The 12,713-nt window shown below is 47.7% G+C and overlaps 1 protein-coding gene across 5 annotated transcripts in view; it reads right to left on the reverse strand.

Annotated features, from left to right (window-relative positions):
* The window catches only part of HNF4G (hepatocyte nuclear factor 4 gamma), a 543,810-nt gene that overhangs the window by 93,439 nt on the left and 437,658 nt on the right, over positions 1 to 12,713 (reverse strand). The window lies entirely within an intron of this gene.

Consider the following 12,713-nt stretch of genomic DNA (forward strand, 5'->3'; position numbering starts at 1 on the left):
CCCAATTACACACCCCCTCCATTCAGCTGCAAATTTAATGCCGCAGCGCTCACAGACTTAATCTATGCAGACACAATCGAGAAAGCAATCCGGGAATATTTTCTTCACAATGAGGGATCAACAGACGACGCATCCCTCTTGTGGGAAGCGTTCAAAGCCACTATCCGTGGTGTGTGCATTGGTGCGACTGCAGGGATACTGCGCGACATTAGAACGCAAATAGCCAGATGTGAGACCAAACTACAAGCACTGGAGAAACAGTACGAGGCCTCACACCTACAATCAACTCTTAGTGAATTGAGAGACACCCTAACAGAACACGGCCAATTTGCGGCGGATGAAATTAAATATCTTAGTAAAAAGCACATTGCAAGATCATACGGGGAGGGAGGGCGCCCGGGGAAGGTATTGGCGGCTAAAATTTGCACAGGGCGTAAGTCAACCATCATCACGCAGGTAAAGGGAAAGGATGGTGTATCCTATACAGATCCACAAGGCATTCTGCAATGCTTTGTTCAAAACTACGGTGAGCTGTACAAGTCATGCCCGGTGGCCACAAAACAGGAAACCCTAGACTACCTGGATGATATCGCTATCGCATGGCTATCGGACGCACAAAGACAGTACCTGGCCCTGCCTGTCACGGTGGAGGACGTTACTGAGGCGATTCGATCCCTGCCGTGCGGTAAAGCGCCGGGGTCGGACAGATTCACTTGTGAATTCTACAAGAGATACGCAGACCTCCTGGCCCCCCGCCTGGTCGCTTTGTTTGGGGATGCACATGAAGCTCAGCTTCTGCCGGCAACACTGCGGGAAGCCGTGCTAATCGCATTACTCAAACCGGGAAAAGACGAAACGGACTGCGCCTCCTATAGGCCTTTATCGTTATTGAATGTGGATTCAAAAATCCTTGCTAAGATTCTTGCCACCAGATTGCAACCGCTTATGCCTGCTCTAGTCCTCCCGGACCAATCTGGTTTCATCCCCTCGAGGAATACTGCGCACAATACTAGATCGTTGTTCGCAGTTTCTCACTACCTCACACCATCAACCAAGGCGGTGGTTGTGATGCTGGACGCTGCAAAGGCCTTTGACTCCATTGAGTGGTCATATTTGTTAACAATCCTTCAGAGGATGGGATTTCCCCCCGTGTTCACACAATGGATCCAATTACTGTACACTCGGCCTGTTGCTAGAGTCAAAATTAATGGTTACGTCTCAAATGCCTTTAGCATCGAACGCGGGACGAGACAGGGGTGTCCACTCTCCCCCCTCCTCTTTGCCATCGCGCTAGAACCTCTAGCATGCTTGGTTCGGCAAAGGAGTCACCACCTGGCGCTCCAGTTCCCCAGCAGACCACTGCATATCTCACTATATGCAGATGATATGCTTCTATATGTACGGGACCCGGCTGAGAATCTGGACCCCCTACTTAGGTTGTATATCAAATTCGGAGGGTTCTCTGGATTACAAATAAACTGGGACAAGTCCCTGATATTCCCACTAACAGACACGACAACGCCGCACACGAGCGAATATCCGCTCGAATGGCACACAGACCCGGTGCGTTATCTAGGTATCTGGTTCCATCGGGACCCGGAACTAGTGATTAGAACGAATTACGGCAGGGCCATAGACAAGCTGGAAGACAGGGTCAAGAGGTGGATCCAGCTGCCACTGTCGTTGGCCGATCGCACTGCAATTGTTAAGATGGTGATTCTCCCTAAGCTCCTGTATTTATTCAACAATATACCGATACCGCCACCAAAAGAAGTATTTAATCGGATGACTACACTAGTGCTACAACTGATCTGGGCGGGTAAACAAGCGCGCGTGAAACTGTCAGTGCTGACACTACCGCATGCAAGTGGAGGGTGGGGAGTCCCGGATTTACAGTTATACTACCTCTGTGCGCAGGCCCATTACGCAAATTACTGGTATCACCCAACGCCTTACCTAACCCATGTAGCGGTGGAGGAGGGAGATGCCTGCCCGGTCCCACTTGATGCCATTGTCACACACATCAGGCCTCCATTGCATAGCGCAGACATTAACACTATTGATGCTACAAATGCGGCCTGGAGACAGTTGGGCAGATTAGCGGACAAACTTCCTCTATATGCGCCAGCACTGCCGTTACATCACCATCCCAATCTCACGGTCACAGCAGAATCAGTTGGCATGAATTTACTAAAACGGGTAGCAATAGTAAATATGGGGGATCTATACAAGGATGGTGTCTTCCTGTCTGAACAAGATTTAGAATTTGTACAAAACCCTACTTTACTTTTCAAATTCACGATGCACAGACTAAAAGGCGCGATCAGGCAACACTATACCACATTCCCGGTGGAACCGCCCGCATTGGAAGCGCTACAGCTTGTTCTGACATCACCCAACACTAAACATCTCGTGTCGCGCCTGTATGCCCACATGCAATCGGAAATCGGTCACGAGGCCACACGTGCACGAGAAAGATGGGACCTGGTTTTAGAGACACCACTTACTGATAAAGACTGGGAGAGCACATGCAAATTGACGAGATTACTTACGCCTAATGGCAACCTACGAATTATTCACTTCAAATATATCCATCAGGTGTACTATACCCCAACCAGGCTACATAGCTACGGCCTGCGTGACGATGCAAAATGTAAAAGATGCGGATATGGTTCAGCCGACTTTATACACTTAGCTTGGCATTGCCCTAAGATACAACAATACTGGGCTGAGTTGGTATCTATGTTGTCTGAAATGGTGGGGGTTGCTGTAGAATGTACAGCAAGCTGCTGTTTATTGGGACTGCTGGGTGCAGTGACAGCGACGAAGCGCAGATACTGTGCAGTGGCTCTGTTGCTGGCTAAAAGACAGGTATCTATGCACTGGGAGAGTAAAAATTCACCATCAACTAAACAATGGCTGAGAGATTTGGTTTATTGTCAAGACACTCTAAGCACATATGAAGAAATGTTGCCACTCAGATCTCGGCCTAAGGACTATTGGACATACCTAACAACGTACTTGAATGCGCACAGTGGGGATTAAGTGTGTTCCAGGTGCTTTAAGATTGCTACTGTTGTTACTTTTCTCACTGTACTCACGCTAATTTGGCATCACCTTTTGTAATACCGCAACGAAACATACTGGTTGGGGAGAGCGGAAGTGGAATGATCCAGTTAAGTTGACTCACTGTTTAATGCTTGTACAATATAAAGTAAAACACCGAGACGACATAGCATAAAATACGCGGCCGGCCCTCAGTGGTTGTAGGCGACTTGCTGTGTGATAACGCGCCAATGCAATCCCGGGGCGGGACAGCCCAATGTCCGCATGAAACAGTACGCTGCCGGCCTTACACAGTAAGGATGTGGGCTTTAAAGCTGTGTTATCTTATCACGCATCTATGTAATAAAGGTCTTGGAATTAAAAAAAAAAAAAAAAAAAAAAGGTGTAAGGCTTTTAGATGACATTTCAACCATGTTAGGAATGTTAATTTTATTTTCATCATGTATAATGTCCCTTCTTGTTGTTTTAATAATATCCAGTGTCATTATTCTAGATGTACTGAGAAACAGATGCACCCTGTTGTAATAAATACTTTTAGGTAAAAAGGTCTGTTCTTCTTTGTACTGGGTGTATGATACCATGAACAGGGAAATTGGTGTACCGTTACCACATCTCCCCAGACCCCCTTTATTAGTAACTCAAGGCAATAATTTCCCTTCAACTCTATATTGAGTGGACTTCTGCGGGACTACAATAACCCTTCATTCACATTCAGTGCTGGTGCATTGAACTAAACTCACTTAAATCATCCTTGGGTGAGAAAGCAAACCTTGTAGAGCTACTCCAGAGTTGGAACTTACTGAGCAGTATCTTATACAGTGTGTTATACACCTTTTAAACTAATGACATAAATATTCACAGTTTTTTCTGTCAAAGGCTGGGCTCTTATAGCACTATTACTAACCCCCAGTGTACCAACAAAGATTCAAATTAGTGACCCCCCAGCTACACACAAGTGCAAGACATCTGAATTGATTATATTAACCAACTGAGCTTTCGTAGCAGAAAAATGAATGTCCTAGAGATATGTTTAAGTTTCACATATATATGTATTATTTAAGGAGTGTGCAGAACATGTTATATGCAGTTACCTGTAGGAAAAAAGCCATTAAACAAAGTTCCAGAATATGTTGTCCTTTTTAGCAATATGTCTGATCCTGCCCCCACACTTACTGACTTCACCCCCTTTTCCACAGGATCACAGTACCCACACCTTTGTATGTACTTCAATTGCTGTGTGAGCATTAGGGAAAACCAAACTGTAAAAAAATTGACTGATTTATTGATTCTGTCCATTATTTCCCAGTGAGTCACCAAGATATCTAGCAAAGTTTAGAAGAAATGGGCCTTTGAGTCTTTATGCTCGGCTCACTGATAGATTAACTGTGAGGAGGAGCAGAGCGAGTCCACATCTCACTTGCACTGTGTCAGGGGGTCCCTACCTGCCACGACTCTGACGCTGATCCTTGTCCCTCTTCCTTTCCGCCTCGGCGCACGCAGGATGTCCACGCCCCCTCTACGGCCGCTTGGATGTACCCGGAAGCAGGAACAACAACCATGTCATCCCCGGATAGCCAATCAGGGTCATCGACGGCGCTGATAGCGCGAGATCTGGAGCGAGACAACGCGAACTCCAGGACGGAGCAAGAGGCCTCTGCAGAGTTCGCCGTTGGACGGGAGGACACCAGAGCCGAGTTGCCGTCACCAGAGACCGGAGCGGGACCAGTCAACAGACCGCAGGAGAAGCCGGGAGGCGAACGGAACCATGCTCCGCCCAGCCACACTTCACCAGGAGAAGTGTGGCTCCGCAAGGTACGGGCGCGCTTACGGGGAGTGTTCGTCTCGAAGGGAGGGAAAGGGTAGAGGGCGGCTGGGTGGTCACGGGACGGGAGTGCCTCTGCAAGCGATATCACTGTCACAGATAGGAAAGAGCACTGAACGGTGTTGGTCCCTGGTGATCCCCTTCACGTCCTTTCCCCGCCCCTCATGCACGTATTTGATACCGGTCACGCCAGTAACCCGGTGTATTCTCTCTTTCTTTCTGTCCTGGGGAAACGTCCCTGCCAGCAAGAAGACCTGCCGCCTGGAACCAAACCGGGGAGTACTCTCAAGAACGAAGAAAGCAGCCACCGATAGACATTCATTGTTGTCAGCCTTATGAGATTCTGAGTTGTCACTGCATTAAGACTTCTACAAATAAACCCCCAACTATCGTGCAGACGTTCGTTGTGCCTTTGCCTCATTCCTCCCACGACATATCTTCCCCACCCCACGACAATCATTACAAGTGGTGTCAGAAGTGGGATCCTCGTACCATCCTCTGATACAAGATGGAAGCCCTAATACAGCAAATGAAAGAGGGCCAGGACAAACTCGAGTGGGCAATCGGCCAAACCTCTACTCAGGCTGAAGCTGACCGCACGGCGTTTACTAGTGCCATACAGGCTCAGGCAGATAGCCTACTAAAATTAGCTGAGGGTCAGAACCAACTCATGACTGTATTGGGACAAGGCAGAACAAACGCCCCAGGAACTGTAGTCTCTCTACAGAAGTTCACGCCAGGAGACGACCCTTTGGCATTCTTTCTAAATTTCGAGAGGGCTGCTAGGGCCAGCGCTTGGCCTGGGGATCGATGGCCTTTCTACCTTGCCCCTCTCATAACGGGAGAGGCACAATCCGCTTATCAAATGATCAACAAAGATGGCACCTCTGTTTATGCCATAGTGAAACAATATATCTTGGACCGTTTAGGGGTGGACGAAGAGACACACAGGCTCAAATTCCGACAGGAACGTGGAACTCCTGGAGATCTTCCTAAGACTTTGTTCTATAAATTGAAGGCAGGCGCTGACCTTTGGCTAAAGCCACAGGAGGGTAATATAGATGACGTGATGAATAAAATATATCTCGAGCAATTCCTTGAGGCACTACCATATGGAACCCAGCGTTGGTTGAAGCAACACGCAGGGCTGACTTTAGAACACGCCATAGAAATAGCCACCTCTTATGCCCGCGCCCAAGGACGTCCCCCTATCAGAGAACCAGAGAACCAGAGAAACCTCTGAAACCTATAGCAGGAAAAACCGAAAAGAAGAATCCAAAACCCCTGTTTGAACCCCCACAACCCAATCCTGGTCCTCAATGCTATGACTGTGGTGAATGGGGTCACATAGCGAGATTTTGCAGAAAAAAACCAAAGGAGAAAGACGAAGAACCCATGGACGTCAGTTACGCTCCCTATTCGCTACTGTTCGCACAAGAGACGGGACCAGTCTTCTATGTGAGTGTGACTATACACGGGAAAGTGGTTAGGGCCTTACTAGATTCGGGGTGTAGACATTCTGTAGTCCGACAGGAACTTGTCCCGCCCTCATGTCTAATGCCCGGGAAGACTGTGCACATACGCTGCGTTCATGGGGACGTTAGGGAATACCCGCTAGCTACCGTTAGCCTCTGTACTGCTGCAGGCACTAGAACCGAAGTAGTGGTGGGGGTAATGGCTTCTCTACCGGAACCCGTGATCATAGGAACAGACAATCCCGTTTTTTCCGCCTTGCTAACTGATGCCTTACAAGCCGTTCCACGCAACGCTCTGCTTGTTCCCGAACCCTGGGCTAGGGATACCCACTTTAGAACAGCACAGTTGAACGACGCCACGCTCACTAACGCTTGGCACATAGCCCGTTCTGGACAGGATCCTCTACAGAGGACGTATCCCACTTTCATTGAGAAAAACGGGTTACTGTACAGACTGGCTAAACCCGATGACGTACCACAACTCTTAGTTCCTGTGGCCTTCAGGGACCAGATACTCTTTTTTGCACACGCTCATCTACTGGCAGGACATTCAGGGGCAGAAAAGACAGGGCAGGCCATCTTAAAACATTTCTTCTGGCCCGGAGTGTATGCACAGATACAACGCTATTGTCAGGAGTGTCAGATTTGTCAGCGAAGAAACCCATATGTTCCCCCGCCGGTTCCTCTGAATCCGTTACCCATCATAGGGAAACCGTTTGATAGGATCGGGATGGACCTCATTGGTCCTCTACCCAAATCTGCAAGGGGACATCTATATGCCTTGGTCTTAGTGGACTATGCCACTCGTTATCCCAAAGCATTCCCCCTCCGGGCGGCTACTTCCACAGCCATCGCTCAAAAATTGGTGGAGGTGTTTTCTAGAATGGGATTTCCTCGCGAAATCATCACAGATCAAGGAACACCGTTTATTTCACGATTGATGGCTCAAGTATGCAAACAACTACGAATCAGACACATTAAAACCTCTGTCTACCATCCTCAGACGGATGGTCTTGTTGAGAGGTATAATGGCAGTCTAAAGCTCACCCTGAAGAAACTTTTGTCTGGGGATGGCAAGAACTGGGATCAGTTATTACCCCTGGCCCTTTTTGTCCTTCAGAGCCAAAAACAAGCCAGTCTAGGCACCTCTCCTTTCGAATTACTGTTTGGCCGTGCTCCAAGAACGCTTCTGGAGATCACAAAAGACAGTTGGGAAAAGGAGGGAGCCCACGAGGCCGAGGCCCTGTTGGACTATACACGACAACTCCAGACTAGGCTTCACAAACTAAGGACATTGGCCCATGACCATCTCGCCATAGCACAGAAGAAACAAAAGACCTTCTAAGATAAGGGAAAGAAGTGGAGGGAACTGGATGTGGGTGACTGGGCTTTAGTGTTATTGCCTTCCTCTACACATAAACTCAAAAAAGAATGGCAAGGACCTTTTGAGGTTCTCCGGAAAATTGGAAAGACCACTTACATCCTGCATCTGAAAGGGAATAAGACACAAATGTACCACATAAACCTGCTAAAGAAGTGGCTGGGGAAACCCCCGCAACTGGTACAAACCGTCACTGTTGTTCCGCATAAAGTTCTTGATACTCCTATCAACCCAGACATATCGGAGGCACAACGAGACGAAATCTTGTCTCTTCTTCTCCGTTACACCGATGTGTTCTCTGACCAGCCCGGAAGAACCAACATAGCGGTTCATTCCATACCCACTCCTTCCGGAACCGTAGTGAAACAAAAACCCTATAGGATCCCTGAAGCCAGAAGACACGCCTTTCAGGAGGAGATCAACCAGATGTTACGTTCCGGGGTGATTGTACCCTCACACAGTAACTGGTGTTCTCCGGTAGTTCTTGTTCCAAAACCGGACGGCAGTATCCGGTTTTGCATAGATTTCAGAGCCGTCAATAAGGTCTCAAAACAAGATGCCTATCCACTGCCTCGCGTGGACGAACTAGTGGAACGTCTTGGCGAAGCCCAAAACATCACGACTATTGACCTCACCAAGGGGTATTGGCAGATTCCGCTAAACCCAGCAGACCAGGAAAAAACGGCCTTTTCTACCCCCTCAGGTCACTATCAATTCACCGTTCTTCCCTTTGGTCTGCATGGGGCCCCGGCCACCTTCCAAAGGGCAATGGACACAGTCTTGTCTCCCCACAAACAATACTCTTCCGCTTACTTGGACGACATTGTCGTCTTTAGTAAGACATGGGAAGACCATAAAGAGCACCTTGAGAAGATCCTCCTTAGCTTAAGAACCACAGGGTTTCACATTAATGCCAAGAAAACCAGAGTCGCCTACAGAAAGGTGAAATACCTAGGATACGTTTTAGGGAATGGCCTCATAGAACCCCAGACAGAGAAAGTGAAGGCTATCCTAGAACTTCCTTATCCCAAAACCAAAAGAGAGTTGAGGGCATACTTGGGCCTAGTAGGATACTACCGGAGGTTTATTCCACAGTTTGCAGACCTAGCCGGACCCCTCACGGACTTGTTAAAGAAATCTCACTCATCTCCTAGGCTACCAGCCCCTACTCCCAAAGAAATAAAGGCTTTTCGGACACTACAGACAGTCCTTACCACCTCGCCCATCTTGGTTTCACCGAACTACACGAAACCCTTCATTCTCCAGACTGATGCCTCTGGGGTGGGTATTGGGGCGGTTCTTTCCCAAGAGGACTCCGAGGGGTTGGAAAGCCCGGTTCTGTTTATCAGCCGTAAATTGTTCCCCAGAGAACAGGCTTACTCCACGATAGAAAAGGAATGCTTGGCTGTCCGCTAGAGTGTGGACAAACTCCGATATTATCTGGAAGGACGCCCTTTTGTCCACTATACGGACCATGCTCCTCTGACATGGCTGCAACGAAACCGTGGCCACAACGATCGTATCCTTCGGTGGTTTCTGGCTCTCCAACCCTTCCAAATTGAGGTCCGTCATCGCTAGGGTCTCGAGCAAGGGAACGCTGACTTTCTGTCCCGGATTCCTCTTTCCCCCGATCGGGGAAATCCTGGGGGAGGGATGTGTCAGGGGGTCCCTACCTGCCACGACTCTGATGCTGATCCTTGTCCCTCTTCCTTTCCGCCTCGGCGCACGCAGGTTGTCCACGCCCCCTCTACGGCCGCTTGGATGTACCCGGAAGCAGGAACAACAACCACGTCATCCCCGGATAGCCAATCAGGGTCATCGATGGCGCTGATAGCGCGAGATCTGGAGCGAGACAACGCGAACGCCAGGACGGAGCAAGAGGCCTCTGCAGAGTTCGCCGTTGGACGGGAGGACACCAGAGCCGAGTTGCCGTCACCAGAGACCGGAGCGGGACCAGTCAACAGACCGCAGGAGAAGCCGGGAGGCCAACGGAACCATGCTCCGCCCAGCCACACTTCACCAGGAGAAGTGTGGCTCCGCAAGGTACGGGTGCGCTTACGGGGAGTGTTCGTCTCGGAGGGAGGGAAAGGGTAGAGGGCGGCTGGGTGGTCACGGGACGGGAGTGCCTCTGCAAGCGCTATCACTGTCACAGATAGGAAAGAGCACTGAACGGTGTTGGTCCCTGGTGATCCCCTTCATGTCCTTTCCCCGCCCCTCATGCACGTATTTGATACCGGTCACGCCAGTAACCCGTTGTATTCTCTCTTTCTTTCTGTCCTGGGGAAACGTCCCTGCGAGCAAGAAGACCTGCCGCCTGGAACCAAACCGGGGAGTACTCTCAAGAACGAAGAAAGCAGCCACCGATAGACATTCATTGTTGTCAGCCTTATGAGATTCTGAGTTGTTACTGCATTAAGACTTCTACCAATAAACCCCCAACTATCGTGCAGACGTTCGTTGTGCCTTTGCCTCATTCCTCCCACGACATATCTTCCCCACCCCACGACAATCATTACACACAGATACCTGCATGGAGAACCAAGACCATCCTATGCAGATAATCAGAGGGTGAAGTATGGACAAGTCAATTACCGAACTGAGGGGCATTGCTGCGCGAATGTGAAGAGCTCCACGATACCGAGATGCACTGAACTGCTCCTGCATGGAGCAAAAACTAAACTGCTCTTCAGCCGGCTCCATAGACACACCAGAGGCCCACATGGGCATGCTATGGTTTCTATTAGTTAATTGAAAAATCACTAAAAAAGCCTAGGGGTCTGCCTAAGGTTACCAGTGACCAACTATTCAATGTTTTCGTAAATGGCCGTAAATTCAGGGGGAGTTTTCGTTTTGTATCAAACTGCTCATGTCATTGGATGGTGGTTGGCAGTTATTTGTCACATTGGAATAGTTCAATACACTTGGACAAAAAAACTCTAGATGATCAAGTATTGTTAAAGGCAAGATATGCATTGAATAATCTGGAAAAAACCTAGCAAGGACTTTCACCTAATCATACAATAGAAAAAAAAAAAAAACTTCCAAAAGATATTAAGAATTATAGAAAAAGATGTACTTTAGTTGATGAGTACTGGCCAACAAGACAACCAGGGACAATATACTAACAGAGGTTGCACTTACAAGAGGTGCTTTTTCACTTTCTCTAAGTCTTCTATCTGCAGTTTATCTGACTTAGACTACAAGCCAAACCAGGCCCTTGTGCCTCCTCTCTGCACCCTGGTCCACCAAGATTCCCCTTTATTCAGAGGGAAAAGAGGCAGGTGGACGAGCCTCTGAAGATTAACAACAGGGTTCTCACGGGGTGAGACAAACTCAGCACTAAGTCTACATTTGGTAAATCATAATACATTGGAGCACTCAGAGATGGTGCCCATCTTCATTATAGGCAATTATACCCTTACCCCCTTGCAATTGTCAATAATTATCTTTTGTGTCTACTAACAGAACTAACTACCTCTATACCAAAGTTAGATTACACAAATTGTTCTGAAAAGTGAGATTAAATTCTTTTGTTCTATAGAATGAAAATAAATAGACTGGTAATTCCGTATGATCTTCAGGCTGTTGAACTGGACTTCACAGGACAAACCGGCAGGGTAGCTCCTATAGATGACAAAAAGGCATTCAATTCTTTGGAGGGGTCCTTACTGAGGGTAACACTGGACAAACTTGGATTGCCCTTGGGATACACTGCTCTTATTATGCTCCTATACTCCCACTGATTGGCCCCACTGAGGTTCATTGGCTCTCTCACTGGCTCCTTCCAGGTGTCCACTGTGACCCTTAAAGGTTGCCCAAACACTGCTCCTCTTCATCATAGCAATGGAGCCCCTGCTTTGCCACTTACAGGAGAGGCATCTCCACCATGTATTACAATTTGGTCCAGACCCATTTTTGACTTTCATGTATGCAGACAACACCCTGCTCCTCACATGGCACCCTGCAGCTATTCTTGGTTCTCCGATACAAGAAATTATCTGATTTGGGGCTCTACAGGCCTCACCATTAAGTAGGCCAAGGTATAACTTTTTTCACTCACTGACACCATGATGCCAGACATATTGGACTTTCCACTGTCCTTGTGTGACGACTCCACAAAATATCTGGGAATTGTACTACACAGGCAGAAAGATGTAGGGCCACATGACAGAAGCATATTTGAGGTTGCAAATGGGCCGACTCACAGAATCAGGCCGTTTGCAAACACAAAAAGTAATTTTGATATTTACCACACCCAAATAGCAATTCGGTAACCTGTACTGAATCACAATTGGGGTTTGCGGTTCAGTATTAGGAAGAGGCGTGTCGAGGCTGTCCCTTCCTAATATCGAATTGCAGTGGTATGCATGAATGTTTTGCAACAAAAATGCAGTAACAAAACATTTGCATTTTACCACTAAATTCAGTTTGGTGGTAACCCATTTGCAAACGGGAATGGGTCCCCAAGGGACCCCTTCATCTTATTGAATGTTATTGAAAGCATTTTTAAGAGTAGACAGTGGTCCAATGGACTACTATCTGCTCTTGAAAAATGAAACTAAACTGTTTCATTTTTGTTTTGGAAATGCCTCTTATTTTCCTTTTAGGAAACTGGGCCGCATTTAAAATAAAAAAAGATTGCTTTATGTAAAAGCAAAATCAGACATGGTGGTCTGCTGACCCCAGCAGGCCACTATACCTGTAATTTTAGCAATTCCAAATGGATTCCAAACTAAAACTTACCTCATTTATATTCAAGAGGTAGGTCTATTTACGACCCACTGGGAATCGCAAGTGAAACTAAAAGAGTTTCATACATTTAAAATAGCAATTTCTTATTTAGAATTCATAGGAATTGCAATTAGGAACTTACTATTTCACACTTTTGTACATGTGGCCCACAGTGATCAGGATGAACTACGTGCCAGCGGTGGACAAATTCACCATGCTGATTGAACATTGAATCAAG

This window comes from Lissotriton helveticus, chromosome 4_1 (assembly GCF_964261635.1).
Source record: "Lissotriton helveticus chromosome 4_1, aLisHel1.1, whole genome shotgun sequence".
Lineage (NCBI taxonomy): Eukaryota > Metazoa > Chordata > Amphibia > Caudata > Salamandridae > Lissotriton > Lissotriton helveticus.